Genomic DNA, 9,092 nt, shown 5'->3' with positions numbered 1-9,092 from the left:
TACAGTATGACGTCATTACATATATATTGTGACGTCATAATAGGGACAACATTCTAGAGCGACAAGGTCACAGCTTGCAATGGTTTAACATTGGTTTGTACTTGTCTATGAAGTAGTGTTCTTTTAAAATTCGTTTTACTTTGTCCGAATTTTGAACTTGATAAAAAGGAAATATTGTAAATTTAACATCGTTTCCTTTCGCACAGACATCTAGATGTTCACTCAGTGGGATACATCGGGTTTCAGGACACTTTATTTGTTGTTTGTGGACACGAACCCGGGCTCTTAAATTTTCTGATTGACCAATATACTGTTCATTACAGCCTGTGCATGTTATGACATATATTATGTTTTTGCAAGAGCAGTCAAAATTCTGTTTTACATAGAATTCTCCGTGTCTCGTGAAAGTTACAGAGTGTCCTTCAACAATATGTCGACACGTTCCACAGTTACCTCTGTTGCATCTAGACACAGTAGGATTTGATAAATTCTGTTTCTTTAAAATAAATTTGGCTTTTGTTAGTATCTTTTAAGATTCTGATTTTGTCTTTTTTGCTATTTATTATTTTTCTAGATTTCAGCATTGATTTCAGTTTTCATCTTGTTCTAAGATGCACATATTTGTTTTTATGTTCTGGAACACATTTGGGTTCAACGGATTATAAGTAGATACAAAAGCAATTACTTTTTCCTCATTGGTTTGTTTCATCGTTCCTGTCAAAAGATCGTCTCTATTAAGCTGTAAAGCTTTATATATTCCGTCTTCAACAAGAGATTTTGGATATTCCCGTAATAGTAAAACGTCCTAAGTTCATTCAGTCTTTGATTGCGGGTGTCTTGGTTTGAAACTATTGTACATATTCTTCGTGCCAGGTTATATGGAAGACTTCTTTTGGTGTGGCTCGGATGACAAGATTTGAAGTTTAAATATTGTTTCGTATCTGTAGGTTTGTAGAAGATATCTGTGTCCAATTTCCGCCCCGATTTGATGACCATTGTGTCTAAGAAAGCTGTTTTAGTTTCATCTGCCTCCATAGTGAAAACAAGATTTTCGTCCATGCTATTTAATAGTTCGTAAAATGTATTTAGTTTCTCCTCAGAAAATGGCCAAATTATGAAGCAGTCGTCTAGAAATCTTTTCCAATTTTCCATGAAATAATGGGCAACATCCTCTCCAAGAATTTGACTGATTTTATGCTTGAACTTTTCCTCCAGATATCCTAAGACAAGCGTCGCATAAGTCGGCGCCATTTTGGTTCCCATGGCTGTTCCTTTAATCTGTTTATAGTACTTATCGTCAAAAAAGAAAATATTGTTTTTTAAGATGAATTCAACGCTTTCCAAAATGAATGACTTTGAAATTCGCTCAGGTATGTGTTCTTCACAACGGTTTAACCAATAATCCAACGCTTTAATTCCTAGGCTATGTGGGATATTTGAATACAAATTTTTTTACATCAAAAGTTACAAGTTTGCTTGTTTCATTAACGTTTTTTGTGGTAAAGAGGAAAGGAAATGCATGGTGTCACGAGTAAAACTTTTAACATTTGATGAGATTGGTTTCAATAAAATATCAATGAAATTACTTAGTCTATGTGTAGCACACGCTGTGCCTGCAATTATAGGTCGGAGTTTCAAATCTCCCTGCGAAAGGAAACGATGTTAAATTAACAATATTTCCTTTTTATCAAGTTCAAAATTCGGACAAAGTAAAACGAATTTTAAAAGAACACTACTTCATAGACAAGTACAAACCAATGTTAAACCATTGCAAGCTGTGACCTTGTCGTTCTAGAATGTTGTCCCTATTATGACGTCACAATATATATGTAATGACGTCATACTGCAACCGCTACAATCTGCCTGAAGAGTAAAGAACGAAACATGTTGGAGAAAACGGCATTCTGTTTTTATTTATCTATGCAATATATATATATATATATATATATATACTATCCCAAAAAGTGAAACGCACAGACCAGAAATCTGTTGCGAAAATGTTGTATTTTCAAACATGTATAACTCGTCAACAAATAGACTTTAGTGCATGAATTTTTACACCAGTTTAGAAGAACGTAATGTCAATACAACCAAGTGGATACTTTTAGATAACGGAGACGTTGAGCGTGATGGTGACGACGTAGCACGGTCCCGACGTCGGGTCTCCTGGCTCTCAGACCAATCTCTTTCAACCTGTTCCGTACAGTTTGACCGGATATCCTCCGAAGTCCAGGCACCCTAGCTGCTGTGCTCTCAGTCGTAGCAGTACGATCACGCAAATGTAGTACCCGGATATACCGATCTTGGGCTGCAGTGGTAACTCGAGGTCTGCCTGTACGGGGACGGTCATGTGTTATACCTGTTTGGTTGTAACGAGCTGCAAGCCGTGATATCTTGCTCAGACTAACATTCAGACGCCTGGCAACAGAAGATTGGTAATCTCCAGCGTGCATTCTTTCAATGGCGATGTTGCGTGTCGCAGAGTCAAGTCGTGGCGTGGTGATTTGACCTTGAAACGCCTTCAAAACGAATGCCAGTTTCCCGAAAGTAATGTGGGGTTTTATTGCAAGACAGTGCATGCTCTTTGCTGCACAATTTCTGTTGCGTTGTGGTGATGTCTATCTAATCCTTGTAAGAAATCTCATCAAAATCAACATTTTCAGGTAAAATCGAATTTTTACTTGTGCAATTGTGTAAAATCATGTTGTCAACATTTCTGTTACATATTTTGACGATTGTTTGAACACAATAGGTAATTAATAGAATTTTCAAAATACAAATCGCCTATGCGTTTCTTTTTTGGGATAGTATATTTGTATTTGCTGAATTATTGAAGTACAAGAATAGGGATTAAAACAGCGGGGTATCTGGGATTAGAACGCAGACGTGTGTCTAACGAAATGTTATTCAAATTGTGTAGTTGGCAGCTGTCGTGTAGTGCTGTCACTGATTCGTTCAGGTAAGTTCATAACTTTTTGTACATTTGTATGCGCGGTCTGTATAATTTTCTGTTTGTATGCGCTGCAATCACCCAATGACTAGGCGCACCCAAATAAACAGTCACACGTGTCAAATGAATTATAATGCTGTCATAGCGACTGATTCAGGACAGCAATCACCCAAATATTCCCAAGGGCCAAGAACTATGTAGCCTAGACTTGTATGACTTTGTATGCAATTATTATATCACCTTAACATCCATTCTTAATGCTTATTGTACATTGACGCAGCGAACCCGTGCCACTCTGACGCTTTCATTAATTATTGTGTATGACATTCATTACCTTAATTGGTTATCCCCTTGGCCGTGTTTGACATCAGATCAATTAGTCCAAGCTATTGTTTTTTTATCTGTCTATTGCTGTCTCTTCGTCTGTCCATTGTTGTCTATAAGTATATCCATGTTCACAACGTATTCTTCGTCATTGGCAATGTGTAATACTGAGATAGTTCCCCTGTCGACATATATATGCTGACACTATCGTACTGTATGAAACTATGTCGCGCAAACGCTTGAAATCCTGAAAGTTTGCAGATAGCTATCCAAATTTGATATCATGGTTCATCTGTAACAAACGTGTTTGTGATCCCAGTGTATGCTATGTTAAATTACAAAGAAATTGAAACTAACCTTTCCAGCCGTGAGACAGAACTCAGAGTGACTCAGTGGAGAGCAACGTGTGTAACATGATGACGTTGAACCTTATAGCCAATCAGATGGAATTATATAGCCCAGTCATATGATAAACAGTTTCAACTCATAATCAAGAATGAAATAAACCGATCCGGAATCGCTAACCTGGAATGATTTTACTTTGCATAAAATAAAAGAGATGTACATGAGGTATGAGTTAAGATACCACTTAATGTAATGTACTCAACATTATTGATGTTGCAACCAGACCGCAAGAAAATAGTAAAACAACGTCAGAATACTTTATTTTGATATTTTTATTAACCCTTTTGAGCCTTCTTAATCGTTCTCATGAAAGAATGTGAAGCAATTATACCAACTTACATGTGTACGATGTTTTCTGATCATCATTATTCTTCGGCACACAACCTACCTTTTCACAAATGTAAACAAAGAAATCCACCATATACATTTGATAACATGAAACAGGAGTTCATAACCAGGTAATGGTAAGGTACAGTGCTACTCACTACTCACCTCTACTACAAGTGTTCTTAAATGTGCTTTAAACCAATCTATACACGCACCTGGTCCACGTAGTTTGAAATGCTGTTTTTCTACAAGGACATATTAAGATAGTATAGGACACAATACTATAACTACAGCCTCTAACTCGTTGTCTGCCTCATCTACATTTCCAACGACACAACGCAAATGTATTCCTCTATCCAATTACATCTATTATAACAGTAACATTAAGACTAAGAGTACTTTGAGTCCAAACTTCTTTAGTTGGTTACATAATACATCATAAACAAATCCAAAAGACAGCAATGAGCGGATTTTCTGGCTCAGGCATAAATGAGGTGAGCGGAGGTCAAGGTGATGCCTTACATTTAATGGCTTTAGCGTAGACATTTGACATAAATTATTGACACAAAGTCAAGTTTCATGAAAGCTGAAGCCTACTGGATTACATAATTGTGTTGGTAGTTCATGAATGTTCCCTTTAATCACTCTATTTATTAAGTATGTGAGGGGATATTTCCTTATCCATATCCTAGTCCATACTTGCAAAGTGGCACGAGCTCTTTTCAAACAAATTCAAAAGATGTGTACTTGATAGAAACATATGGACATCTTTACGAATTGTGAATGGTTTAGCTTCAGTTACACCTTGAATAAAAAGTAACGATACACTTTGTTCAACGGTTTTATTCAACTAGACCGTGATCACGGTCTCGGATCAGACCTATTCTTAATTAAGTAGAATACTTCACAGTTACATCAGCTAAATTTGGTTCATGCCGTTACATTGGCCAAAAAATAGCTTGATTCCCATGACCAAAAACATTGCTAAATGTCATTTTCGGAACTCTGTAACCTAGACCTATCTCATCTTCAAATATATCACAATCAGAATCAGATTCCCATAAACAAACAGTTGGATTCATAAATATCAGTTGATATATTAATTTCATTCAAAACCCACGAAGATAAGTATTTTAGAGAAAAATATATTCAAAAACACATGTGAAAGCATTGCAGGGAGAAACAAAGAAATTGAGACTTAATATTGTTTGTAACTAATGCATGCGGCCTTTTACGTTGATGATGTTGCATCTACAGTACTACCAAATGATAATGTCAGCTTCGGAAAACACTTGACGGGTAAAGAACTCAAATATACTGGGGCAATATAATAGATATTATCTATTACATATTAATGCAACACCTGGGAACTAACGTTGGCTTGTGCTCATATATCGTTGTTGTAATACATCATCTGAAATCCAACAACAATTAACTGTTTCTGAAACTGTGATGTACTGAGCTCAAAATCAGTAATGGATATTTTTGAACTTTTATTGTTATAAGATATTCTTCTTGCTTCTTCGCTCAGGTATGTGCATCAGTTGGGATATATGTGCTGTGTTTTCCAGTACGACTTCCCATCATCTATAGTTTTACGCCTACTGATCACATGGAAAACCAGTGACATCCGATATACGCACAGAATATATGATGGTTAGGTTTCTCAGCAGGATACAGGCAAGGATAAAAGGGTATCCATTGCGGTCAGTAACAGATAAATATGCAATGATTAAGGGCTGTGAGATGCTGATTTCAGTGTTTACATAAACACTTTGCCTATAGTGCAAATCCGTCCTGACACCACTGACAACAGGGGTTCGAAGCACAATGTCGGAACAATACTTATCCATACCAAAGTTATTATCATATAAAATTCCAAAAATAATGAGATGGATGAGGGTGGGAGGCAGGGACGTTTTGAAATTGAATCTGAAAGTCAGAAGCAATATTAGCAAGAAACCCACTACAAGTTGACTCCATGCTGACGTTACACGTGCAAAAGGCACAAAGTAGCTTCTCTTTCACAGAGAACAGATACTCCAGCGGCATCGCCGTGAAAGGAGATGACTGATTTTGAAATGTAATGTGTAGGCAATTGTTCTTTTGGCTATATTGTAGTTATGCCACTCCAAAAAATATGTTTTATTTAGAACTATACCAACTAATCTGTCTAATCATGATCTTTGTTACAATAGATTCATTTACGGAAACATGGGCGATGTTTAGGAACAGTGTGTTTTGTTTGTTGTTAAACGCTGCACTCAGCTGTATTCCAGCTATATGACAGCAGTTTGCAAATATTTGAATCTGCACCAGAGATTCCAGTCATGGACACCATGAGCACTGAACTACGATGACGGGTGTCATCTGATCATCTTACAACATCTTACAGTCATCTCTTACAACAAACATTGCTTGCTGAAGACCAGTTCTAACCCGGATCTTCACGGCTAAGGGATAGAGTGTTGGAGATGAGGATACTCATTTTCAAGCAAGCTGAATACATCGTTTATTCTTGATAAAGTATCCCGGTGTCAGGGGTTTTCGACGATGTAAGACAAAAACGTATTATTTATCTATAATATTATTTAAAGGTTTTTACTAACCTTGCGTGATAAAGGATATGTTCATCTATTTCACATAAAAATCAAGTGTTTCCAACAAAAATAGCGTTGATGAAACTGTAGCCGCTTGCCATATCCGGGGATTTTGTATGGGTTTTCGACGATGAGCCATACTGATAAAAGATATAAAAACATTTACGAGTTCATTTTAAGCAATTTTCATAGTGACAAGGGTAAGCTCGTAGAATATTCCCAAAGCCATATTCACCCTCCTTGTTCCAAAGGTAAATTATTTGTCAAACTGAGACCCAGATATTTTGTCTTAAAGAGAAACAAAGCAGTCGTAGTTTTCAGTATATAATGAACTATATTTCAATAACATCGAGCCTGTTTTTATATTGTATTGCCATTTATACTTAAGATTTTTTAGATTTAATTACTAGCTTTAAATTTATCTCTGTGATAATCTAGTTGTTTTACTTCCTTTGCAGACAGGTAAGTATATTATCTAAAATTAATTTGTTTTTATTCATTTATAAATGTACAACTTTCTTAGACAAGATATGGAAATACTGCCGATGTGGCTTTAAATTTCAACTCACTCACTAAATATCTGCGTCCCCCAGTATAAGCAGGATAATGAGTGAGTGAGTGAGTTTAGTTTTACACCGCACTCAGCAATATTCCAGCTATATGGTGGCTGTCTGTAAATAATCCAGTCTGGACCAGACAATGGGGAACATTCCTGGAGTTGCTCCCCCTTGCCCGCTTGGAGCGCTGCGGTAGTTACGGTCAAACAGTAGCTGTCACTCTGATACTGGCCTGCCTATCAGCCAAGCCTAAACTTAATCGACCTTAAACCTACTTTTAACTCTGTGGTTCTTATATTACGAATTACGGAATCTTGAAGTTGTCCCGACTGACGACTGTTGTCAAAGCACGAAAAATAATGCTAAAAGAACGGTACTGCAGTTATTGTAATATTGCCGTTTCTCGGAATTTCTTATTGAGTAGGTGCTTTGTAAATTCGTCAAACCATTTACTCCCCATTATGTCACATTACACAGAGCATTAATGCGGTCATAATAGTTGTTAGAACATAGGATTAGTGTACACTGAAATTAACGTTAGCGCTGACCCGATTATGCGCACAACATAAGTGCTTCAGTTTTCGTTCACGTAAACAATCTATTCTCACAGCCTATAACGCTTTGGGATGCAATGGAAAGAGGAAATGCTATGGCAACGGATCGTTTTCGAAAGGATTTGAAGCATAAATCATTTTCATCGAATTAACGACTCGCTGACAGTGTGTTCAACAAAATATATTACACCCATTCACACGATAAATAAGCTCACAACTTCCGGTTTATAGTTTCTACATACATATTTAAGAACCGTTCATAATAAATGGGGTGGGTGTTGGTGATGATTTTTATTGAGAAGCATGTACAAAGTAAGTGACACCCCCTTTGCATATGTCATATTCAAAAGCAATTAAACCCACCCCCACCCCATAATTTTAAGCATAATCTTTTTTATGTACAAATGTGCTTACCCCCTAGTACATGTGTACAAAATTGATGACCTCTACCTTTCCTGAACAAAATAGGCATATTGCTTGCACAATATATTTCATTTGGGACCCCACCCCAATCTGTACCATTTTTGAAGGCTGTCTCTTCTCAACACAAATAACCAGTATCTAAATGATAGATCACATTTTGTAAACACAAGAATATTTTTTGAAATTGTGTTTCAGGTGTTGTCAAATGATGTAACTAAGCATGAGTGAATTACTGAAATGTTATAAACACATTGAACCATTACTGGAGGTCTGAACTATCTGATGCCAGAAGCAAAGGGGTATCGGGTACATTGTCTTTTAAGGTGGGAGCCTTTAAATTTGAATACAAATATTTCACATTTGTTATTCCAGCATGTGTGAAGGGTTTGCAAATTACATCAAGGCTCATCACAATTATAATGGACTCACAGTGTCAGTGAACACAGTGTGTATTTGAAATACTGAAACAAGGAATAATTTAGCTTTTGAATGGTAGTCTAAATGGTACAATTGAGATTCTACAATACTTATGATTATTCTCATGTGTCAGTTATCATCAGACAAAAATGAACAAAGTCTGGGTTGTCATTTCAGTTTTTATTGTTCAACATATTATATTCTGCATGTATGGACATTCATAAATATAGACATACATACAGTAAAAAAATGATGGTCTCCTTTGAAGAACCTTGATTAACACTTACATCAGATGCATGTTGATGTTTTCCACACTGACAATCATACTGTCAATATTGCTGTACAGATAATTTAGGTGACATGCATATGCACCAAAAATGGAAGTACAACAGTGAAGTCTGAATATTTTGACAGTCCTGTGTAAATGAAAATTGCTGCAGCACTGAGCATAATAGTTAGCACTGGAAGCACTGCATATTTGTCTCTGTTTATATACAGTTACTTTCATATTCGGCCTGTGCCCACTCTGGAGAGA

This window comes from Haliotis rubra, unplaced genomic scaffold, assembly GCF_003918875.1.
Source record: "Haliotis rubra isolate DU_JTF1 unplaced genomic scaffold, ASM391887v1 Scf47, whole genome shotgun sequence".
NCBI classification, from domain to species: Eukaryota; Metazoa; Mollusca; class Gastropoda; order Lepetellida; family Haliotidae; genus Haliotis; species Haliotis rubra.
Note: the sequence above shows the minus strand (reverse complement) of the source record.